We start from the raw sequence: 27044 nt of genomic DNA, 5'->3' as shown, positions 1-27044 counted from the left end.
GAATCAAACCTCATTGTTCTTTTGTAACAGGCTACATCCATTTACCTGTCTGTGGTTTCTTCTGCTTTGTTCTCATTTTGTTCTTTATTTTCTGAATTGGGGCCTCTTTATGTAGCCCAGATTGTTCTATTGCTGTTGTTCTTAGTCTACTTGAGTCAGGATCTCATTATGTAACTGGCCTACTGGCAGTTGTTCAATCTTTATTCAAGCTTCTTCCTTTTGGACAAAGAATTTAAGATTTTAGAACATAAATCATGAAGGTAGAAGGAAAACTAGTTTAACTGCCAGATTTCTTCAGTGATAAGTCTTCAGGATGGGAGTCTTCTTAATGAAAATTGGTTTGGGTATTTTACAGACTCTCTACTTTTCCCTGTAGGTCCTGTTTAAAGGGGTATCTCTTTGTCTTCTGGGAATAAGAATATTACCATCTCAGTAAGTTCACATTTGCACTTCTTGTTTACCTATGTTCCTATGATTGTACTTAAATTATGAAGCAAAAGTAGTTGATATTCCTCAGCTTCTCAAGTGCCAAGATCACAGATATGTGGCATCAAATACATTCATCTGCATGGCAATATATTTCCTAATATTGTACATAACATCTTCTAGTGTGTCCTTCTTTTCGCTTTTTTTTGCCAGAGTCAGATCAAATGCTCCACACGCATACACACACACACACACACACACACACACACACACACACACACACACATACAAATGCAGACATGGCCTGTTTTCTAAAAGTTCTATCATACCTAGATTAACAGGTGAGATGGCTCCATATCTGCCCAAGGAGGGATCCCAGTGGAGGCCAGTGGACTCGGGACATATCTGCCCTGCTCTAGAGACATTTTGCTTCTGGTCTCTGACTCCAGACTGGTCATTTCAACCTCTCTCCCACATCGAGACACACTTATCTCCCAGGAGAACAGCCATTATCAGAATCAGACACAGCTGGCCCTATCTATGGACACTTGAGGCCTCCCTAACCATAAACAGCACTGTTTGCCTCCCAGAACCCTGTTCTGATATAGATCACAGAACTCCACCTGCTTACAAGAAGAAACAGGCTCTAGTCAGAGACAACAAGGCCAGTTAACACCAGAGTTAACCACATGACAAGAAGCAAGGACAAGAAAATATGCAATAGAAAGAGATGCCACTTTGTACCTTCAGAACTCAACTCTCCCTCCATGGCAAGCCCTAGATGCACAAATAGATATGTAAAGCAAAATTCTAGCCTAAAATCCTATTTCATGACAATATAAAGGACCTTACACAGAGAAGGAATAACTCCCTTAAAGGAATACCAGAAAACAGAGGTGATGAGGGAAAAGTCCTTAAAGAGGAAGCACATAAATCCCTTAAAGAAAAACAGAAAAAAAAACTGGTGAAGGAACTGATCAAAACAATACAGGACCTAAAAACATAAACTGAAACAATAAAGAAATCACAAATACAGGCAAACCAGGAAATGACAATCCTGAGAAAGAGATCAGGAGTTGCAGATGCAAGCATCACCAACAGAATACAAGGGATAAAAATGGAGAATCTCAGATATAAAAGGTACCATAGAAGATACAGACAAAACACTCAATGAAAATAGATATTAAAGAAAAAGAGGTATTAAAGAATAGGATTGTTGTTTCCTGTTATTTTTTGTTGTTAGAGGTGGAACATTATTTGTGTATTTCTCTTCCTTTGGTTTTGTTGCAAGAAGATTACTTTTGTACTTTGTCTAGGGTGTAGTTTTCCTCCTTGTGTTTGAGTTTTTGGTCTATTATTCTTTGTACGACATAAACCACTATCTTAAAGAAATACAGCACAACACAAGTAAGGAATTGAAACCCTTAAATAGGAAATACAAAAACCTCCTGAAGAATTACAGGAAAGTACAAGCTAACAGGTAAAGGAATTGAACAAAATCATCCAGGATTTAAAAATGGAAATAGAGACAATAAAGAAAGCACAAAGGGAGACAACCCTGGAGATCGAAAAAGAAGGAAGGAGATCAGGAGTCAGAAACACAAGTATTTTCCATCAGAAATCAAGAGATAGGGGACAGAATCTCATCAGCAGAAGATAACAGAAAACGTTGACACAGCCATCAAAGATAATGTAAAACACAAAAAGCTCCTAAGCCAAAACATTGAGGAAATCCAAGACACAATGAAAAGATCAACCCTAAGGATTGTAGGTATAGAAGAGAGGTAAGATTTCCAACATAAATGTCCAGTAAATATCTTCAACAGAATTATAGAAGGAATGTTCCCTAAAGAAAAGAAAGACATGCCCATAAACATTCAAGAAGTTTACAGAACTCCAAATAGATCATACCAGAAAAGAAATCTGTCCCATCACACAATAGTCAAAACACCAAATGCACAAAACAAAGAATGAATATTAAAAGCAGTAAGGGAAAATATCAAGTAACATATAAAGGCAGACCTATCAGAATTACACCAGACTTCTCACCAGAGACTATGAAAGACAGAAGATCCTTGAGCAGATGTCATACAGACCCTAAGTGAACACAAATGCCAGGCTACTCTATCCAGCAAAAATGTCAATTAACACAGATGGAGAAACCAACACTCCATGACAAAAACAAATATACAAAGAAGCTATGCATTTATTATGTGTATCTAAATGTGTGTCAGACAAATGTCTATATACCCATGTAAATAAATTTTGTATTTACTAAATAATGTGAAAACTTTTAAACTAATCAAATAGACATATGTACACACATCCCTACATATAGCCACATATACAAGTGTGGCTGGTATATACCCACATGTTAGGTGTGTTTGTTGCACATCTGACTTTATAAATATATGTGAAGTGTGTGTGTGTCTGTGTGTGTGTGTGTTTGTGTGGCATGTGTGTGATGTGTATATATTTACTGTAAAAGCCACCAATGCTAATTTTCTCTCCTCCAATTTGTCTGCTCAGTGTTTACCATGTTTCCTGCCTGTTCCTCTACAGCTTAAGAATGATTGTGGACTTGAACCAATTTTTCTTTTAATATTGCGTAAAAGAGAAAGAGAAAAGGATCATTATATTTTCAAGAGGTGTAATTTATTGAAGTGGAGTCACAGTATTAATGGGAATACAGAAAGGATTTTGAGACAGAGTGGAGAAGAATACTGCTTATCTACTCTGTACTGGAGCCTGGCCTTATGTCAAGCAATGAATACAAGAAAAAAGCAGCAATACAGGTGGTGATTTTACACATATGCACGCACACACACACACACACACACACACACACATGCACACATTCATATGCATTCATATGTATTCACAAATACATGCATACATTCATATACATGCACATATATGCATACACTCATACAAACATATACACAAATAGAGGCATGTTTGCATGTACATGCGTACACAGACTCACACACACACACACACACACACACACACACACACACACACACACACTCACACACCTACAGGGCAGAACCAGCAACATCTTTTTTTTTTTTTTGGTTCTGGTTATACTGAAAGAATAAAAAATGCAGCTAAGAAGTCAGAAGTTTAAAAAAGCCCTAAATACCTCAAATTCCAGACCCTGCCCTCTACCTGTACTAGCTGACCATAAAGTTAGATTACAATCTTAGAGAATAATCTTGAGAAGCAGGAAGCTTCTCCCAGGATCTGATGGACCATAAAGTAAACAACCTTGAAACAGGAAGCTCCTCCTTGTGATTCACTGGTATTCTCGACATTTTCCAATGATGCCCTCCCTACCCACTGGGGTTGAGATTTCTTCCTTTAAATTCCCCTTGTCTTAGTTACCGGGGGTCAAACTCCACTGCTCCAGCATGGGATACGAGTCTCGACCCCAGTGCACTGGTTCCTATCAATAAACCTCATGTTTATTACAGCAAGGATGGTCTCATGTGAGTTCTTAGGGCGTCGCATCATCCCGAGACTTGAGTGAGGGTCTCCCTGCTCCAGGGGTCTTTCATTTGGGGGCTCGTCCGGGATCAGCGACCATCCTCGTCTCCGAAGACCCACTTGGAAGTGAGATAGCATCTGTGTCTTTGTCTGTGTCCTTGTGTTTTATGCTGGCTAAATTTTGGGTCTGTATTTGCTACTCTGGGTCTGTATTTGCTCGCGAGTTCTCGAGTTCTGGTTTTGCAGTCGCTCCTGTCTTGGGCTGAGAAGGGAGGCTCGTGTCTCAGGAGAGACGCGAGTGTGAGTGGTAGACGTTCCAGGGGCTCACCAATTGTGCTGCCCTGGGAGACGTCCCAGGAGGTCTGGGGCAACCCCGGGGACACCTGGGAGATTCCCGTCTGGGTGGCAGTGAGGATTCGGTGATTCTCCTGGACTGGAGAAGAGACCCGTCCTCCCAGCTGTCTGTATTTCTAGAGTAGTCTTTGTCTGTGTGTTTTAGGTCTTTGTTTTGTGTTACTTGTGACTTTGACGATGGGACTCCTGAGTTTGACTTTAGACCACTGGACTGCTAGAGCACACAATTTGTACCGCGGCAGACTTTTTGCTCCTTGGAATGGCCAGCATTTGATATTGGCTGGCCTCCAGAAGTCACCTTTGACTTAACCATTATTTTTGATCTGCTGTCATTCATCTGTCTGTGGTTGAGAAGGAAGAGTGATGTGGAATCCGCTCTCCTTCATCTGTCATTGTAAGCTCCCTTCTAAATTAGTTCAGTTTTGTGGTGATCTCGAGGCGGCTGCTTTTTTTTATTTTTGTGCGCACTTCTATTTTTTGTCTGTTAATCTTTTGATTGTCTTTCTGTGTGAGTGAATGCTATTTGTCCTGTTGGGCGGACCTCTATTTTCTGGATTCTTGTTTTCTCGCCATCCCACTTGAGATGCTTGTTAGTAACTGTTACAGGAAATACAGAATCCTACTAGAGGCCAGAAAAAAAATGTTCCAGACACGGATGGAAAGCCCTCACTTCTGCCTGTTGATTTCAATATGCATGAAGGTAGGGAACACCAGGTCTACCATCTGACTCCAATGGTGGCTCTCTGAGGGGCTGAAAAAACGCCCCACCAATTTGGTTAAAGTAAGGAAAAGATATGAAGAAAAAGTTGCAGAAACTTGAAGGGTTAAGCTAAGTCACTGAGAGAGTTATTGTAAGTTGCAGAGAAAATAAGATTAATGTGTGGTTCAGGGTCTGTGCACAAAAGTGGACAGCACGTAATAGCTGTAGAAGAAGATTCAGACAGAGAGACTGAAAAAGAAAAAAAGAAAGAAAGAGAGGAAGAAAGAAAGAAAGAGGATAAAAAGAGCAGAAAGCTAGGGAAGAAAAGAGACAAAAATAAGAGGAAGCTAGAGAGCTAAAGAGCAATAAAAGACAAGAGAGGAACATGTACTGGCCACAGTAGTTAGGGAACCTAGGAAGACAGTACCTGGCAACAGAAGAGAATTTCTGGCTAATGATCAGTGTGCCTAATGCAAAGAAAAAGGACACTGGGTCAGGGACTGCCCCAGAAAGAACAAGAGGGGCCACTGGAGAGCCTCTCGGTCCTAGAGTGCTGGCTATGTGCAGAGTTAGAAAGGAAGCCTGCCCAGTTGTTTTGTGGATACAGGGACCCATAGCTCTGTGCTCCTATGCTCCAGTGGGCCAATATCCAAAGACCTTGGGTACAGGGGGCTACTGGCAAAAAACAATACTTATGGACTGCCCGAAGAACAGTGGATCTTGGCGTGGGCTGGGTAACCCACTAGGTCATGGTCATCCCTGACTGCCCCTATCCATTGCTCATGAGAAATTTGCTCTCCAAAATGGCTTGTGTGGGCTGAAATGGCTGGGTGAGGCCATGTGTATGCATATCTGCAGACTGTGTATGTGGAGCTTAAGACCTGTCTCAGTGCACCAGTACCTGATGCTGGGAGATGTGTGGCTTAGTGCTGTTCTGCCTGGAACACGTCACTCCTGCCAGCCGGGCACTAACAATTATCACCCAATCCAGGACTTAAACTGTGGTAGAGTGGCTGATGTTTTGCCTTTGAATAGAATGTCCCAAAAGATGGGACCACTGGTCAGCTGCCATGGACTAGATTCTCCACTGATTGGGGGCAATCTGGTCACCTCTCTACCCAATCCTGACCTGGAGCCACCATACCACGAGTGTCAAGTACTGGCAGAAGCCAATAGGTGGAGGAAAGTCCTCTGCGACTGGCTGATTGACCCCTGCTGAAAGCCGAGGCTACCTTGTCTACAGACGGGAACAGTTCTCTTCATGGAGGTCAGAGATAAGAGGGTGCTGCCGTGGTGGACAACACAATGTCATCTGGAATAGCTGAACCCCAACCCCCCAGCACATCAGCGCCGCAGATGTCTTTGCCATCTCTTGGATGCCCTGATGAAGTCAGCAACTGTGAGTATTATTCATTGCCCAGGACATCAGGAAGGAAGAGATTCAGTGGCATGGGGCAGTAACAAAGCAGATAAAGTGGCTCGGGAAATGGCTATGCAGGAGCCTATCCTAGTTACAGGCCTGCAAGAGACAGCCACTGGGAACTGGGATTGGACTAAGGGATGGCCTCACTTAGAGTGTACAACAGAAGAAAAGTCTCAAATTGCTTAAACAAAAAAAAAAGACAATGGCACACTTGAGGGAAAACTATATTCCTCAGAGAACAAACAAAAGACTCACTTTGCCAAATATAGAAATGGACTCACTTAGATAAGAAGCTTGTCCAAGTAGTTAAGGTGTATGTAACAGACCTTAAGATTCTAGCCAGAGAAGCAGTAAAAAATATAAGGTATGTCAGTAAGTGAATGCTTAGCAAGCAAACAGGGCAAAGAGACCTAAAGAGTTTAGTGAAAAGTCGAAGTGAACTTCACTAAGATAAAACCAGAAAAATATGATCACAAGTATCTCCTAGTGCTTGTAGATACCTTTCCAGGGAATAGATAGAAGCTTTCCTCACCAAGCAAGAGACGGCTTCGGTAGTCATCAAGAAGATACTGGAAGAAATCTTCTCCCAGGCTGGAGTGCCCAAGGTAATCTTGTCAGAAAACAGGTGATACAGAAAGAAGTCTAGTCACAGCTGATGGCAGCCTATGCCCCGGGGACCCCCAAGACATCTCATCAGTTCCAGGGCAGAAACTGCAGCTACATACAACAACATGGAGCCCAGACACTCGAGCCTCACTGGAAAGGACTGTACCTGGTGCTGCTGACCACCGTGACAGCCATCAATTCTCAGTCCTCACCAGCCAAGTATTAGCTGTTGGGGCTGAGAGCTGGGACCTAGAGGAACACTCAGATCTTCAAAAAGCTCCCTAGACTTGCACATCAGATAAGTGGATACATCAGAGACGTGACTGGGAGGTTGTTATAACTCTCACTTGAGGAGTGTGCTTTAGAAACAAGAACTTCATGTTTGCCCTGGGTTCCCTTGGGATAGGAGTGGGAATAGGCTTGATTTCTATTGCAAATGATGTAACATTGCATATGTTAGTACTCCTAACACTTCTTGGGACTGTGCCTCAGGGATCACAATCTGTATAAGTTTAGAAGTTCTAAAAGACAGTCATGACCTTGGTGTATAGGTTCAGATAGTGTCCAGATTGGAATCCTGATGCTAAAGACTTAGTAAGACACAAAAGAGAGTTGACAATAACTTAGGGCTATCTTAAGCGCAAGGGCAGCTACAAGGACATCTTATGTTGCCCTGCAACACAAGGATTATGGAGAATTCAGAACTGCCATTGACTCAGATATCAAAAGAGTGAAAAAGACTTTTTAGCTGACCTCCAAGAATACCTAACCTCCCTCTCAGAGGTAGTCCTTCAGAATAGGAGAAGATTAGAACTGATATTCCTTAAAGAAGGAGTCTGTGTGCTACACTGAAAGAAGAATGTTGCTTCTATGTAGACCATTCAGGAGTAATTAAAGACTCCATGAATAAACTTAGAGAAAGGTTAGACAAAAGACAGAGAGACAGAGAAGTGCATCAGGGATGGTTCAAGAGCTGGTTTAGTAGATCTCCTTGGATGACTACTCGGATATCTTCCCTTATGGGACCCTTCTTAGTTTTGCTTCTGCTTCTGATTATAGGTCCATGTGTGTTAAAGAAACTAGTTACCTTAATTAGAGAAAGAGTGAGTACTGTTCAGATTTTGATGTTATGCCAACAGTATCATGCTTTAGGAGGACAAGAAAACCAATATTATAAAGATACTAAAATTTAGTTCTATGATTAGAACTAGCCACTAGAAGAAGTAGGGAATGAAAGAACAAAAAAATGCAGCTAAGAAGTCAGAAGTTTAAAAAAGCCCTAAATACCTCAAATTCCAGACCCTGCCCTCTACCTGTACTAGCTGACCATAAAGTTAGATTACAATCTTAGAGAATAATCTTGAGAAGCAGGAAGCTTCTCCCAGGAACTGATGGACCATAAAGTAAACAATCTTGAGTAACAGGAAGCTCCTCCTTGTGATTCACTGGTATTCTCGACATTTTCCAATGATGCCCTCCCTACCCACTGGGGTTGAGGTTTCTTCCTTTAAATTCCCCTTGTCTTAGTTACCGGGGGTCAAACTCCACTGCTCCAGCATGGGGTATGAGTCTCGACCCCAGTGCCCTGGTTCCTATCAATAAACCTCATGTTTATTACAGCAAGGATGGTATCACATGAGTTCTTGGGGGGTCGCCTAATCCCGAGACTTTAGTGAGGGTCTCTCTGCTCCGGGGGTCTTTCAATACATTTGTGCATTTGCTGTGGAAGCTGAATGTCCACATACTGCATTAACAGAAGCTCTAGTTGTGTCTCTGTAATGATAGTGAAGAGGCCCATGGTAACCTACCTTATACGAGTGCTGGGTCACAAATGAATTCGTTTGTCATGAGGATATGTCCTCAGATTGCCAGGATTCATGAAAAACCTGATGTGAAAGTAGGTGCCAGGAACTCCACTGCTGGGATAGAAGATCAACTGGCCAATCTATGGAGCTCTTTGAATGGCCAACCTGATTGAACCAATGAATTCTAAGTTCAGATGAGATACCGTGAATCTTAAACAAAGGTTTTGACCAAAAATTGATGAGAGATTTAGAGCTGTCCTCTCTCCTCCTCAGATACATGCATGCGTAAACACTGTCCTCATACATAGTGTATGTACAGCTCTCCCCCCAACATCTAGTTTTATCTCAAGGTTTTTCTATAATTGTTTCTTATCACCTCGTTCTTCTTGATTATTATTTTTAACTGGGTTTATGTGTGTGTGTACATGTACATATAAGTTAAGTTTCTTTTAGATGACATAAACTTGTTTTGAGTTGGATATATGTTGATTTGGTGTCTCTTGGGTGCTGAGAACTGAACGTGGGTACTCTGAAGGACTAGCAAGTGCTCTTCATTCTACCAGTTGTCTTTTATGAGTGTGTCCTTTTTTCTCTATCACTAGCCCCATTACCAGACTTCTCACGTTATAGTTTTGCCTATATGGAACCACCTTCTCTGTTTCAGAACCAGAACAGATTTTTTGGGTGGAGGGTGCAGGTTGTCCTAGCTTTCGGCAAGTGGTTTAACCTCTACATCCATGTAAATATCTCAGAAATGCAAAAACTTAACTGTCTTTAGTCACAGAGATAACACAATATGCAAAGTCTTACATATGTAAAAAAATGTTACTTGCAGGATGAACATAGACCTTGATTAATAATGTCCTTGGTATATAAGCATAGGAATTCATGTTTGACTCGCAGAACCTATGAAACCTGGACAGAGCACTGTGTGTCAGTGTTACCAGTGCTGGCAAGGCAAAGACAAGGTAATACCTGGAACACTTTGGCCTGCTCACTTAACAAAATCATTGAGGTTCAAGAGAACTGAAAGGCTTTACCTCAAAATAAGATGACATATGATTGAGGAAGTCTTGTGCTGACTTCTGGTCACCTACACTAATCTGTACATGCACAGACCAAAAGGATATTGAAATTGACAACCACTACTCTAGCTAACCCTGTCTAAACCACAGTCATAAGACGTATTCTGTACAGCACACAGGCATTGTTTATACTCTAGATTTATTTGACATGGATGGGAACCTGTGTTTTCAACTATTTCAAGAGACTTCTGGTCTTATTTCACATCTGAGGGTGAGTAAAATGAATAGATTCCAAAATAAACAATAAAAAGGCTTCTTATCCAATGGAATGGTATTTTAGATTTTTGAGTTTGAGGTCAGGTGTCATCAACATTTATCTCCCACTGACCACATGATAAGGAAAACACTTTACTTTGTTAATAAAGACTTTGTTTCATTCTTCCAACAACATGAGGAGAATGAAGGGAAATGGGATTTAAGTTCTCTGAACATTTTCAGGAATCTCCAAATCAGGCTACTTCCATTTGTGTTTCATTATCTCTCCCTACTCCTAACAATTACAGCATTCCTGAACACAAAATAAAACTCCTAAATTCAATACCACACCTAGAAATCACTCTTTGTACTCAATTTTAGATGCTCAAGTAAGTGCTTTGGAGGAATTAGAATACAGACCCTTAATGGCAACAGTGAGCTTTCAGTGTTTTCCGAATGGATAAAAAAATTTTTTTCAACTGTAACATATGAAGGGAAAACATGATTGCTTTGTTGTTCTTTATATACAATTTGGTATAGGATATAAATATCACTATAACTCAGGCAATAATTGTAGATACACAGGTCAAGTAGATATTTCTGGAGCTCAAGCAACCTGTTCCTTAAATCACTTAGTAATGCAGTTTAAAATTCTTCCATGTATGAATGCACGCTCCCCTTTTTCATACAGAAAGCCGGAATGCCCTCTTTAGTTTTTGATGTGAAGCAAGAACACAGGCAAACAGGAGTTGATGAGACACGAAACTGCAGATTTTTCTGGTTTCAACAAACTCTTTTTTTGATATTGAGACAGGATTATTTTGTGGAGACCTAGCTCTCCTGGAACAATGTCTGCAGACATCCTTGAACTCACAGTGATTCACCTGATTTGCTGGTGTGGGCCTGCAACAAACTCGGGATAGGCAAAAGGGATATAAATTAGAAAATTGTCACTTAGTATAAATGTAATCAAAAATAAAAAATTAAATTGTGTCAGTGGGAAAAATATATAACATATGATCAATAGCAAAATTGGAGCCACAGAAAAGGCTTAATGGTGAAGAGAATATACAGTTCTTACAGAGCACCTGACTTTCTTACACAGTACTGGGTTCAGAGTACTCACACTAGCATATAAGTCTAATTACAGGCAATAGGACACCCCCTTCTCACCTCTGAAAGAACTGCAGTGACATATCAATGCACATATAATTTAAATAAAACAAAAGCTTTCAAAAGTGAAAAATTTCTTTCTTTTTCATTGGATATTTCATTTATTTACATTCAAATGTAGTCCCCTTTCCGAGTTTCCCCTCCAGAAACTTCCTATCCCATTCCTCTGATTCTCTGAGGGTGCAAACCCACCCACGCACCAGCTCTTGCCCCTCTCCTCCATTCCCCCTCTGCCCTGTCATTGCACTACACTGGGGCTTCTTCCCAGTACAAAGGGCCTCTACTCTACTCCCATTGATGTATGACAAGGCCATCCTCTGCTACATCTGCATCTGGAACAATCGGTCACTCCATGTTTACTGTTTGGTTGGTGATTTAGTGCCTTGTAGCTCTAAAGGGTGTGCTTGGCTGATATTTTTGTTCTTCCTATGCAATGGCAAACCCCTTCAGCTACTTCAGTCCTTTCTCTAATTCCACCATTGGGAATGACTTGCTTAGTCCAATTGTTGGCTACAAGCACCTCCTCTGTAATTTTCAGGCACTGGCAAAGCCTTTCAGGAGACAGCTCTAAGAGGATCCTCTCAGAAAGCACTTCCTGTGATCCACAATAGTGTCTGGGTTTGGAGTCTGTATAGGGAATATATCCCCAGGTGGGCCTGTCACCGGATGGCCTTTCCTTAAGTCTCTACTTCACACTTTTACTCCAAATTTCCTCCCTTCAGTATTTTGTTCCCCCTTCAAGAAAGGACTGAAGCATCCACTCTTTGGTCTTACTTCTTCTTGAACTTCATGTGGTCTGTGGATTGTATGGTGGGTATTCCAAACTTTTGGGCTAATATCCACTTATCAGTGAGTGCATACTATGTGTGTTCTTTTCTTACTGTGTTACCTCACTCAGGTTGATATTTTCTAGTTGCATCCACTTGCCTAAAAATTTCATGAAGTCATGTTTTTGATAGCTGAGTAGTACTCCATTTGGGTAAACATACCAAATTTTCTGTATCATCTCCCCTGTTTAAGAACATCTGGTTTTTTTCCAGCTTCTGGCTGGTATAAATAAGGCTGCTATGAACATAGTGGAGCATGTGTTCTTGTTATATATTGGAGCATCTTTTGGATATATGCCCAGGAGTGGTATACCTGGGTCCTCAGCTAGTGCTATGTTCAGTTTTCTGAACAAACCACACTGATTTATACAGTGTTTGTATAAGTTCCCAATCCCACCAACAACTGGAGTGTCCTCATCTCAGCATTCACACCAACATCTGCTGTCACCTGAGTTTTGACTGGTTTTGCCTTTCTGACTGGTATGAGATGGAATCTCAGGCTGATTTTGATTTGCATACCTTGATAACTAAGTGTGTTGAACATTTCTTTAGATGCTTCTCAATCATTCATAATACCTCAGTTAGAATTCTTTGTTTAGTCCTACACCCCATTTTGAAAAGGGTTATTTGGTTGTTGACTACAACTTCTTGAATTTTTTGTGTATAAGCCCTTTTTCAGATATAGGATTGGTGATGATCTTTTCACAATTTTTTTGGTTGTCATTTTGTCCTATTGACAGTGTCCTTTGTTTATAGAAACTATAATTTTATGAATTCCACCTTAATCACTGTGATCTTAGATCATATGTCACTGGTGTTTTGTTCAGGAAAATTTCCAAAGTGTCCATGTGTTCAAGGATCACTTCTCTTCTATTAGTTTCCATTGATGTTAAGAGATGAAGGACAAGTTACTGCTTCTAACTGTTATTTTGGTTGTTAGATGTGGAATTATGTTCGTGTGGCTATCTTCTTTGAGTTGTTGAGAGATTAATTTCGTGATTTTTCTAGTGTGCAGTTTTCCTCCTTGTGTTGCAGTTTTCCATCTATTATCTTTGTAGGTCTAGATTTGTGGAAAGTTATTATGTTAATTGATTTTGTCAGGAATACCTTGGCTTCTCCCTTTATGGTAATTGAGAGTTTCACTGGATATAATAGCCTGGGTTTCCATATTTGTTCTCTTAGGGTCTGTCTGACATCTGCCCAAGATATTCTGGCTTTTCTAGGCTATGATATGTGCCTTGAATTCCTGATCATTTCATGAGTTTTAACTTGAAGGGGTTTTGTATTTTGTCAAAACCTTTTTTAGCATCTTGTGAAATGATACTGTGATTTCATTTTTTGAGTTTCTTTGTATTGTAGATTACATTGATGAATTTCCATATATTAAACAATCCCTGCATTCTTGGAATGAAGCCAACTTGATGGTGGTCCATGATCTCTTGAATGTATTCTTTCATTCTGTTTGCAAGTTATTTTATTGTGCAATTTTGCATTGATATTCTAAAGCTAAATTCGTCTGAAGTTCTTGTGCTTTGTCGGGTCTTTGTGTGGTTTAGGTATCAGAGTAAATGTGGATTCATAGAATGAGTAGGGCAGTGTTCCTGCTCTTTCTATTTTTATAGGATATGATGAGGAATGTTGGTATTAGGTCTTCTTTGAAGGTCTGGTCAAATTCTCCACTAAAAGCATCTAGCCATAGGCTTCTTTTATTTGGGAGGGGGCATTTAGGAGACTTTTCATCTTTTAATGGCTGCCTCTATTTTGTAGGGGGTTTAGATCTGTTTAGGTAGTTTATCTGATCCTGATTTAACTTTGGTACATGGCATCTGTCTAGAAAAAAACGTCCATTTCATCTAGAATTTCCAGTTTGTTTATTATTTGCTTTTCAAGTAATATCTGATGATTTTATTAAACTTCCTTAGTGTCTATTTTTACATTTTTCCTCAATTTCTGATTTTGTATAGTTGATATATTGTCTCTGTGACCTTGGTTCTGGGTTTATCTATGTTGGTTTTTTCAAAGAACCTGCTCTTAGTTTTGTTGGTTCTTTGTATCTTTCTATTTGCTTCTACTGTTGCTTTTGTTGTTATTGAAGATCTGACTCAGTGTGTGGAGATCTGATAGAATGTATGGCATTTTAATCTTCATGTACTTTCTGAGGTTTGTTTTATGTCTGATAATATGGTCAGGTTTTGAGAATGTACCATGTGGTGCTGAGAAGAAGAATAGGACACACTGTTCTGTAAATGTATGTTTAGTCCATTTAATTCATAACTTTTGCTAGTTTCACAGTGGCTCTGTTTAGTCCCATTCATAGATGAGAGTGGGGATGCTGAAGTCTCCCACTAATATTTTGTGAGGTACAATGTGAGTGTTGAACTTGAGCAATGTTTCTTTTACAAATATGGTTACCCTTGCATTTGGTGTGTAGATTGTTTTTTAGAATTGAGAGTTCACTTTATTGAATTTGTTTTCTTTTTTGAGAATTAAGTATCATCTCTTTTGGTAACTTTCCATTGAAAACCTATTTTAATAGATATTGAAATGACTACTACAGCTTGTTCCTTGGGAGAATTAATTAATTAATTAAAAGTAAATATAAAAACAAACAAACAACAAACAAAACATTTCTCCAGCCTTTTACTCTAATGTAGAGTGTGTCTTTGTCACTGATGTATGTTTCCTGTAAGTATCAAAATCCTAGGACCTGTTTAAATATCCAATCCCTTAGCCAATGTCCTTTTATTTTGGAATTGAGTCCATTGATGTTGAGAGATATTAAAGGCCAATTTGTTTTGGTTCTTTTATTTTTGTTGTTGTAGGCCATATTATGTTCGTGTGGTTCTTTCCACTGGGTTTTTTTGTGAGATGATTTTCTTGAATTTATTGTGTGTAGTTTCCCTTTTAGTGTTGGAATTGTTCTTTTAGTAGCTTCTCTAGGGCTGAGTTAATTGAGATATGTTGTTTAAATTTGGTTTAGTCATGGATTATCTTGTTTCCCCATCTATGGTTATTGAAAATTTTGCTGGGCATAGTAGCTTAAGTTGACATTTCTGTTTTCTTAGAGTCTGCATGACATCATTCCAGGATCTTCTGGCTTTCAGAGTAACTGTTGAGAAGTCAGCTATAGTTCTTATAGGTCTGTCTTCATGTTTCTTGGCATTTTTCCCTTACAACTTTTAATATTTTTTCTTTTTTCTGTGCATTTCAAGTACATTTTCAGACATTTCTTTTTTTGGGTTATGGACATTTTCTTTATAATTCTGTTAATGGCTCTTTGAATTGTGTGTCTTCACTCTCTTCTATTCCTATCATTCTTAGATTTTGTCTTTTCAGTGTATCCTGGATTTCCTGGATGTTTTGGGTTAGGAGCATTTTTCACTCAGCATTTTCTTTGAGTGTTTTGTCAGTATCTTCTATGGTACCTTTTATACCTCAGATTCTCCATTTTTATCCTTTGTATTCTTTTGGTGATGTTTGCATCTGCAACTCTTGATCTCTTTCTCAGAATTGCCATTTCCTGCTTTGCCTGTATTTGTTATTTCTTTATTGTTTCAATTTATGTTTTTAGGTCGTGTATGGTTTTGATCAGTTCCTTCACCAGTTTTTGTTTTCCTGTTTTTCTTTAAGGCATTTATGTGCTTCCTCTTTAAGGACTTTTCCCTCATTACCTCTGTTTTCTGGTATTCCTTTAAGGGAGTTATTCCTTCCCTCTGTAACGTCCTCTATAATTGTCATGAAATAGGATTTTAGGCCAGAATTTTGTTTTACATGTGTATTTGTTCATCTAGGGCTTGCCATGGTGGGAGAATTGAGTTCTGTAGGTACCAATTGGCATCTCTTTCTGTTGCGTCTTTTCTTGTTCTTGCTTCTTGTCATGTGGTTAACTCTGGGATTAACTGGCCCTGTTGTCTCTGACTAGAGGCTGTTTCTTCTTGTAAGCAGGTGGAGTTCTGTGATCTATATTAGAACAGGGTTCTGGGAGGCAAACAGTGCTGTTTATGGTTAGGGAGGCCTCATGGTCCACAGATAAGGCCAGCCCTCTCTGATTCTGATTATGGCAGATCTCCTGGGAGATATCTGTGTCTGATTGTGGGTTATAGGTTGAAATGACCAGTCTGCTCTTGGCAGGAGTCAGAGACCAGAAGGAAAATGTCTCTAGAGCAGGGCAAATATGTCACGAGTCCAGTGGCCTCCACTGGGACCCTTCTAGGGCAGGTATGGAGCAATCTCACGTGTGAATCTAGTTATGATATAACTTTTAGAAAGCAGGCCATGTCTCTCTCTCTCTCTCTCTCTCTCTCTCTCTCTCTCTCTCTCTCTCTCTCTCCCTGTGTGTGTGTGTGTGTGTGTGTGTGTGTGTGTGTGTGTGTGAGGGTCTGGAGCATTTGATCTGTCCCTTGCAAAAAAAGTCACAAGGAAGGACACAATTGAAGATATTATGTACATTATTAGAAAATACATTAACATGCAGATGAATGGATTTGATGCCACATATCTGTGATCTTGGCACTTGAGAAGCTGAGGAAAATGGACTACTTTTTTTCATAATTTAAGTACAATCATAGGAACATAGGTGAACTAGAAATGCAAATGTGAACTTACGACATGGTAATTTCTTGTTCCCAAAAGACAAAGAGATACACATTTATACAAGACTTACAGTGAAAAGTAGAGAGTCTATAAAATACCCAAACCAATTTTCATTTAGAGGACTCCCATCCTGAGGACCTATCACTGAAGAAGTCTGGCAGTTATATTAGTTTTCCTTCTACCTTCATGGTTTATGTTCTAAAATCTTGAATTCTTTGTCAAAAAGGAACAAGCTTGAAAAAAGCTTAAACAACTGCCAGTAGGCCAGATACATAATGAGATCCCGACTAAAGTATATAAAGAACCACAACAATAGAACAATCTGGGCTACATAAAGAGGCCCCAATTCAGAAAATAAAGAACAAAAGGAGAACAAAGCAGAAGAAACCACAGACAGGTAAATGGATGTAGCCTGCTACAAAAGAACAATGAGGTTTGATTCTGTTACATTTTGTCTCATGAGATGTAAAGTATATAGAGAGAAATCGGAGAAGAAAGAGTGAAAATTAGAGGAGAAGAGATTGGGATACTGTAGTTAGTTAGAAGGTGCTTGGAATGAGGAAAATATTCTGGAAGTGAAGAGTGGTTTGTACAAAGTATTGAATTTTCTTAGCACCATTTGACAAATGTAAAATTCCAAATGGTTTAATAACCAGAAGGACAAAGTTTGTATCATGTGTATAAAACTACAAAAAGAAAAGTTCACTTTTAAAAAAGTGTTCTAAGGAAAGAATGAACAGATGAGTTTTCAAACAAAGGGAAGGAACTACACTGAAATAAACAAGGAATTGAGTGTCCTGTAAAGAGGGATCTATAAAGATTGGCAAGGCTCTCTGTTTCCTCTAATCAAGCATGACACAATTTGAAAGTTAAGGAGAGGGAATAGGGTATGTTGGAGAATTTGGAAGGAGCTGGGGAAGAGAGAAATGTAATTAAATTATAATTACTTAAAGCATATTCAAAAGTGACTCTCATTTCAAATAATTAATAATGAAATTTATTTTTAATACAGACCATCTGAAGGACAATATTCCAAATGTCAATGTAAATGGCCATGCCAAATATCCATCGGAGGAAACAAAATGTTGGAGTCAGACTTATAGTCAGGAAGAGCTGAGCTGTGGTACACAGAGAACACAACTTTAGCATAAAGCCAGTTTCTGGAGAGGCAGAAAGGACTCACTCCATTTTTCCTCCAACCCCATGTCACACAGATTAGGTAATGTAGAAAAGAGGGAAGATTAGCAAAGACTACCTTTCAGAGATTCCTTCAATTTGGAATATCATCTGATGTTTATAAAATTCAAATGACTTAATCACAGCTGCTTCTAGGATCAAGACAGAACAGAGGACAGGACAATGAAATTACTTGCACTGTACTTTCTGTTTATCTACTTTGCAATGATTGGTCACTACTATATGGTATTTCTTCCAGATAAACTATCTAAATAGTCTGGAGTCTATTGTCTGTTTTCATAGAAAAGTCTATTCAGGAGGACAAACAGATTGTCTGGAAACAATGACAACTGACAAAAATAAGGTGGGAGGAAGAACAGACAGATAAGTTTTCTGTGTCAGAAACTGCAAAAATTATTACAAAGGCATATTGTCATTGAAACATAGGAAAATAACTGTTGGTCTAGAAGAGACACAGTAATTCACTTGGGAAATGTCATGACTCAATGAGTTGTGCTTTTTTTCCCTCTACAGGTAGCAGGTGTTCTATCCCAAAGTTAAATTCGGGGATCAAACTGAAGCTCTACAAGGAGCACAACAGACCATCCTTTCAAAACGGTACACAGAGGATCATATTAATACAAAGTTAAGATTTGAATTTTTCAAGTATCCCTAGAACCATAAAGAGTATCCAGTGTCTTCAAATCCCATTTAAGCTACTTTTCTTATTCCTCTATTCAAATACCTGATAGAAAGTATCTCAAGACAGGAAGAGTTTATTTCTGTTCAAGGTCTGAAGGCACAGTCAATCATGGTGGTTAAGGCATAGTTACAGGAGTAAGGCAACTGTTCACACAGCATCCATGGTAAGGAAACAGACTGAGATGGATGATGGATGCTGCTGCAAAGCTTGTCCCCCACCCCTACCCCTAGAACCCTAAGCAATGGAGTAGTTTGATCAATAGTTGAGGTGTGTCCTTGTACCTCACAAGATGTAATCTAATATAGAAAAATGCAACACAGATATGCCCACAGATAGGTCTTCTTGGTAATACTAGATCCCATCAATTTAATCCAAATAGTAAACACCAGTGTTATTTAACCTCAGAATTTATAAAGGCCTATGAGCAAATGAATCTTTTACCTCTTCTGGAAGAAAAATCAGATGACATATATGGCCATGGAAAAAGCAATCACTATCTCAGTTGATAGGGAGAAAGAGAAAGATCCTTGAGAGTAGGAACAAGGGAGTAGGAAAAACCGCTTGCCTTCTAGGACCAAAGGATCTAGAGCCATAAATTGGAGCTAGTCTTGTATATTGATTCATTTTCATGTGTAGCTAGCTCAAAGAAATTTTCCTGATTAATATCAGGATTTTTATCTATATAATTATTTATAACATACGTTGCTTCTTAAACACTCAGTTATAGTTAGATTTCCCAATTTTAATGGTTAAACCTTTAGATCTCTGTGCGTGTGACACATGATATAGATACTTTCATTTTTCTATTTCTAATTTTATTTTGCTGTTAGTAGGATCACCTGTATGATGCAGACAATGTGTGGGACACTCCTTCCCTTATAACTGTACTTCAGTTCCTCCTTTCTCTAATAGTAAAAAAGGTGCTGCTGTGAACAAGAATATATACCCTCTATTTCCAATGAATCTTTGTGCCTAGAACACAAGTGTCCAGTAGCAGGCATGACTTAAGCTCAAGACCTTAATGGAATTAGCATATGGGAAAGCCTGTATATCAAATGCCAACGTGGTTGATCAAATATGCACTTATTCTTCTAATTGGTATTTAAAGGAGTTGGTAGCACAGCACTTGTGCTCAAGCAGATTTTTCAGAATGATGTGACTTCAAACTCCTGACTTTGATGTGATGTTGATGTGTGGCATTGTCACCATTTTAACCAAAAGAAGTTCATTGGATTCTATTTTACCCATGTAATTAATGGCTTTACTCCTTTCAAATTTTATGAAAATATTTCCTTTTCTCCCAGTCCTAAAGTTTGTAAGCACCATTTATTTAGTTTCCCCCGTATGTATAGACACTTGGAGGGGTATATGTTTATGAATCACAGCAGAACCCTCTAAATGAGATATTGAATGGATTGTTATTTAATTAAAATCAAATGATGGCTGAAGATAAAAATGAATGTCTGATCACTTGGATGGTCCCTGTCTGATGATATTCGACTAATGATATACAAACATTACAAAACACTTGATTGCAACATAGATTGCCATGACGGTGACAAGCCCCAAGGAGTGACTATATTAAGATCAAGGAATAATAATAAGTAATCTGATGGAGCTTTCCTGGCCGTAGGAAGGTAAAATGGTTTGAAAATACTTTCCAACACTGGCCAAGGTGAAGGCAGATGAATTGCTGCTAAGGTGTCCTGAAAGACACTTTTGCAAATTTGACCTTGATTTTACTCATCTTGGTCAGCAAGTGTCTCGGTTTTGGATAAAATGGTGAATGCTTAAGAAGTGGATGTACATGTAGGCCTAACATGGAGTTGTAGAACTTGTAGGAAAATATATGAGACCTTTGTATGTAAAGGAGAAGTGAGTACCTGTGCATGCAGTAGCAAGAACTAAACCTAAAGCCTCAGCTCTCATCTGCAATCTAAGCATTGCTATTTACTTTCTGTATGATCTCTAGAACTGACTTCAATTATCCTGTTTTGTAATCATTTCAATAGATACATATTTGTATTATAAATTCACACAGATACATGTACACACACACAAACACAATCACAAGTTATTTTGGGATACCTTTATGAGGTTGATTATAAAATCTCTGGAATTATATTATAACATGTGTGTGATAGATTAGGCTCTCTATAAACCATAGTGTTAATTACAGTCATGCCTTTGAATAGTTTAGCTAAATTCATCATGGTTATAAAACAGTCACAACATTCTGTTACACTAATGAAATTTTCTGTTATATTAACAATCAGAGAGTGAGAAGTTTGCTTGGAATTTCTCCTAGGGCAGCCTTAGTGTACCTTAATGAAACCCATTTAACATGTGCTGTGACTGTGATATTTCACTTCTATTACATATTTTATTAAGTAAATTTGTTTAATAATTATTCACAGACCAAGAAACAATGAATGATCATCTTTATGCACAGACACACTCCCTTTAATTTTATATTTTTAAACTTCTTTTCAAAACTGAGCATCATCATGCTGTCTCTTCAGCAACCCTCTTGATTACAGATGCTACAGGCTTTTATCACTATGCAACAAGTTTAATTCTACTTTTATATTATTGATAATGATAACATAAATAATCACATGATATTTTATTTTAAGGAAAATACCATATACGTCAGGCTGGTCTAATTCTTGCTATGTAGTTGAGGATAACCTTGAATATATGATATCCTGACTTCACATGTGAAGTTCTTAGATTGTAGGCATTGATAACCACCGTATTGTATGTGCTGTTGTGGTCTATGATGCTTCTCACACACCCGATGAATCTTGCTTGCTAGTCAATCACTGTACCAGCTGAATCACAGGCATAGTCACCTCATGACCAGCTCACTCATTCTGGAGACCCTTGAATCCTTTGATAAAAGACATATATATATATATATATATATATATATATATATATATATATATATATATATATATATATATATATATATATAACATGTCAATTCACAGCTTGACTTCTGTGGCAGAATTCCTGAGTCCAGATAGAAGACTGCCTAAACAAGCCTTCCTTAACCAAATTTTCTCTGTTTCTCATTTTCCCTAAACTCACTGGCTAGTCAAACTTAGGCCCTGTCAAACACCCTTAGCCACCCAGCTACAGTAGAGGCCACAGGCCATAGCTCTCTTCCTCTCCCATGAAGGCTTAAGTGACTGCTGCCTTCTTCATCCAAAGCATGACAGAGCAGCCCTCTCTCCTTGCCTGCCTCTCTTTTCTCCCTGAGACCAGGAAGTCCTGTCTGTGCATTCTGCCCTGCAATTGACTCCCAGCCTTCTTTATTGAAAAATCAAGAACCAATTAGGGTACAAGACTTTAACAACAGAACCTCCATTACACAGTTGGGGAATGGGATCTGCAGGTAGGAATGCAATGGTTTCAGAGACAGCACCAGCTACAGTTCTTGGGATAACCACATGAAGAGCAAGCTGCACATCTGTTTCTTACGGTTGGTAATTAAGTCTCCAGTAGTTCTCAAGGGTCCAGGTTAGTTGATTCTATTGGTCTTCTTGTTGAAGCCCTTTCCTCCTGTGTCCCTCAATTCTTCCCTCAATTCTTCTGCCAGACTCCTTGAGCTCCATCTGTTTGTCTGTGATTCTCTGCATCACTTTCCACTGGCAGCTGACTGGAGCCCCTGACAAGACAGGTTTTCTAGGCTCCTGTCTGAAAGCATAATACAGTATCAATAATACTGTTGAGGATTGCTTCCTGTTTCTTGCCCATGGGATGTGACTCAGTTTGGGGCAGTCATTGGTTGGCCATTCCCTTAGAAACTGCTCTTTAACCCTGCATATCTTGTAGGCAAGACACCTTTTAGGTCAAACGTTTTGTGGAGGGTTGCTATCTTTATTCCGCCACTGGGAGTCATTCTTAACTACATACAAATGCCACCGCTATGTCCACATTGACTACTATTAGAAGTATTAATTAGTGTGCCCTCTGTAAGCCCCCAAGGGCCTCCTTTCATCATAGGTGGCTGGCTATCCTAGCAGTTGCTCCCAACTCACTGCTTATTTCCATTCTGTCTACCCTGACCTCCCCACATTGGATTATCCTGTATCCTGCTCCTTTCCTTATCACCCCTAAAACTCACATACCTCCCTCTATCCATCTCTTATATCTATTTTGTTTCCCCTACTTAGCAAGATTCAGCCTTCCTTCCTTGGGCTTATTTGGGCCTTTTGATTATAGTATGGTTCTTTTGTATGTATAATATCCTCTTGTACTACTCATGGATTGGCAGTAGTAATATTGTAAAAATGGCCTTCTTACTAAAATCAATCTACAGATTCAACACAATCCTCATCAAAATTTGAACTCAATTCTTCATAAAGTTTGAAAGAGAAATTTTTAAATTCATTTGGAACAACAAAAAGCTCATGAAACCTAAAACTCTCCTCAAAAATAAATGAGTTTCTGGGGGAATAACCCTCTTTGCTCTCAAGCTGTATTACAGAGCAATGGTGATATAACTGCAATGTATTGGTACAGAGCCAGGCAGGTAGATCAATGAAAAGGAATCAGAAATAAACCCATATATCTATGGTCACTTGATCTTTGATAATGAAGGTATAAAATATCCAGTGGAAAAAAGATAGAGTTTTAAGTAAATGGTGTTTGTCAACTGGCAGTCAGCAGTCAGCATGTAGAAGAATGCAAATCGATCCACTCTGATAGACATGTACAAAGTGTAAGTCCAAGTAGATCATGGACCTCCACATGAAACCAGATACACTCAAAGTAATAAAAGAAAAAGTGGTAAAGAGCCTTGAACATATGGGCACTGGAGAAAATTTCCTGAACAAATCCACTGATGACTTATGCTCTAAGACCAAGATTCAACAAATGGGATCTGATATAATTGTAAAGCTTCTATAAGGCAAAGAACTCTGTCATTAGGAAAAAGTGGCAACCAACAGATTGGGGAAAGATTTTTACCAATCCTACATCTGATTGAGGGCTAGTATTATACACACACACACACACACACACACACACACACACACACACACAGAGAGAGAGAGAGAGAGAGAGAGAGAGAGAGAGAGAGAGACATACACACACACAAACACACACACACACACACACACACATATATATATATATATATATATATATACAGAGAGAGAGAGAGAGAGAGAGAGAGAGAGAGAGAGAGAGAGAGAGAGAGAGAAGTTAGATTCTAGAGAATCAAATAACCCTTTTACAAAGTGGGTTGCAGAGCTAAACAAAGAAGTTGAGGACTCTCAAATGGCTGAAAATTGCCTAAAGAAATGTTCAACATCCTTAGTCATCAGCAAAATGCAAGTGAAAACAACCCTGAGATTCCACCTGACACTAGTCATAATGACTATGATCAAAAATATAGGTGACAAGAGTTGATGGCGAGGAAGTAGAGAAAGAGGGACACTCTTCCATTATTGGTAGTATTGCAAGATGTACACCCACGCTGGAAATCAGTCTGGAAATTCCTCAGAAAATTAGACATATTACTACCTGAAGACCCAGTTATACCTCTCCTGGACATATACCCAAAAGATGCTCCAACATATAAATAAGACATATGTCCCAGTATGATCATAGCAGCCTTATGAACAATAGTCAGTAGCTATAAAGAAGCCAGATACCCTTCAACAGAAGAATGGATTCAGAAAATGTGGTACATATACACAATAGGGTATACTCAGCTATTAAAAACAATGACGTCATGAAATTCATAAGCATATGGATGGAACTAGATCACATCATCTTGAGTGAGGTAACTCAATCACAAAACAAGCAAAACAAGCTAACCAACAAACAAACAACCAAAAAAAAACATGTACACATGCTATGCACTCAGTGATAAGTTGATATTAGCTCAAAAGCATGGATTAATGAAGATGCAATCCACAGACCACATAAAGCTCAAGATGAAGGAAAACCAAAGAATGGATGCTTCAATTCTTCTCTGAAGGAAGGACAAAGATATTCATAGGAGGAAATATGGAGACAAAATTTGGAGCAGAGACTGAAGTAAAGGCCATCCAGAGATTGGCCCACCCTGGGGGATCCATTCCATAATACAGACAAGAAACCCATAATGATGCCAAGAAGTGCATGCTGACAGGAGCCTGATATTGCTGCCTCCTGAGAGACTTTGCCAGAGCATGACAAATATAGAGGTGAATGCTCGCAGCCAACCATTTAACTGAGAATGGGGTCCCCATTGGAGGAAGTAGAGGAAGGATTGAAGGAGCTAACGGAGTTAACAACCTATTAAAAACAACAATACCACCCAACCAGAGCTCCCAGGAAGTAAACCACCATCTAAAGCATACACGTAGACTGACCCATGATACCAGCTGCATACATAGCAAAGGATGGCCTTGTTGGGCATCAAAGGGAGGAGAAGACCTTGGTTCTACCAACACTGAACCTGCAGGTATAGGGGAATGTCACGGTAAGGAAGTGGGAAGGAGTTTGTGGCTGGGTGTGAGAAAACATGATAACGTTTGAGAGGTTATTGAAAAAAATATCCAGTGGGGGGGGAAATTGGGACAGAATGGACCTCTTTGCATTTTACCAGATTTTAGTGAAATTACTTAAGTTTATCTCCATTTAATTAATGTTGATGTATATTGTCTTTATTATATTTAGTCATGGGCTTTGTGTCCCTGGTCTTTCCTAGACTTTTAACAATTTCTCTTCTTTGAAATTTCTGGTAGAGTTGGGTACTAAAATTAGAGGGCCCTGAGAGTTTTTTGGTGATGCTGGTGTTTTTTGTTTGTTTGTTTTGTTTTATTTTTTGTTTTTTGTTTTTGTTTTTGTTTATCTTGTTTTGTTTTGTTTTGCTGTTGTTGTTTGGGAGACTTTAAATGATTGCTTATTTTCTTAGCCATTATAGGACTATTTTGATAGTTTACTTGATCATGATTTAACTTTGGTAATTTGTATCTGACTAGAAAATTGTCTAATTCAATTAGATTTTCTGTTTTGTGGAGTCCAGGCCTTGGAACTAAGACCTAATTGTTTTTTTAGTTTCTCAGTGTCTGTTGTTTTGTTTGATGTTTATTTATTTGCATACTGGCTCTCTGCCTTTTAGTTACATTGGCTGTTTGTAAATCTTGTTGATATTCTCAATCAACCTGCTCTTGGTTTTCTTGATTGCTTCTATTGTTCTCTTTGTTTCTGATTGATTGGTTTCAGTCCTGAGTTTGGTTGTTTAATGTTGTGTACACATCTTGCATGTGTTTGTTTCTTTTTCTCTTGAGCTTTCTGAATTCAGACGTCCTCTAGGCCGATTTTCCTATAATGATTATAAAGTATTCCTTCCAATTCCTTTCATTTACTTTGGTTCAAAGCTTGTTTTACTATATATTTGAATGGCTACCCCACTTCTTTCTTGGGTACTATTGCTTACAAAAGCTTTTTCCAGCCCTTTACTATGAGGGAATATGTATCTTCATTGCTGAGTTGGTTGGTTTGTTTGTTTGTTTTGTTCTTTTTTTGTAGACAGCAGAATAATTGATTTTGTTAATGCATCCATTTTGTTAGCCTGTGGTTTTAATTCTAATTATTTATTTTCTGTGTTTTCTTGAGGGTAGTCAGCCTCATTGGATTGAAGTTTTCCTTCAAGTATCACCTGTATGGCTGGGTTACTTGCAAAACATTGTTTAAAATTGGTTTTATCACGGAATAACTTTGTTTCTCCATCTATGATACTGAAGATTTTGCAAGATATAATATTCGGGACTGACATCAGTGATCTCTTATGGTCTGCAAGACATCTACCGAAGCCCTTCTAGTACTTAGTGTGTCTCTGCTGAGAAGTTGAGTGCAATTTTTTTTATTTTTTTATGAACAACTATTTTATTCACCTTTAATTTAAAGTTTACATTCTTTTACCTTTTATTTATTCATACTTTTTTTCTATTTTTTAAATTTGGTACTTCTTATTTACATTTCAAACGTTATTCCCTTTCTTTGTTTCCTGAATCCTAACCCCTTCCCCTTCTATAAGGGTGTTCCCCTCCGCATTGACTCCTCCTTACTGACATCTCCCTGAAAATTCACTACACTGGGGGTCCAACCTTGTGAGAACCAAGGGATTCTCCTTCCATTGGTGGCCAGCAAGGCCATCCTTTGTTACATATGCAGTTAGAGTCATGGGTCAGTCCATGTTGGCTAGTGAGTTAGTCCGTAGTAGCTCTGGTTGGTTGGCATTCTTATAGGTTTGTCTTTATGTGTTACTTGCCATTTTTACTTTTTAACTTTTAATATTCTTCCTTTGTTCTGTACATTTATTGTTTTGATTACTATGCGGCAGAAAGATTCTTTACTAGTCAAATCTGTTCGTGTTCTATAACCTTTTTATATGTTTATAGGCACCCTTTTCTTTTGATTAGATTAATTTTCTTTGATAATTTTGTTAAAGATGTTTTCTTGGCCTTGATCTGGGAATCTTC

Source organism: Rattus norvegicus, chromosome 15, assembly GCF_021556685.1.
Source record: "Rattus norvegicus strain SHRSP/BbbUtx chromosome 15, alternate assembly SHRSP_T2T, whole genome shotgun sequence".
Lineage (NCBI taxonomy): Eukaryota > Metazoa > Chordata > Mammalia > Rodentia > Muridae > Rattus > Rattus norvegicus.
Note: the sequence above shows the minus strand (reverse complement) of the source record.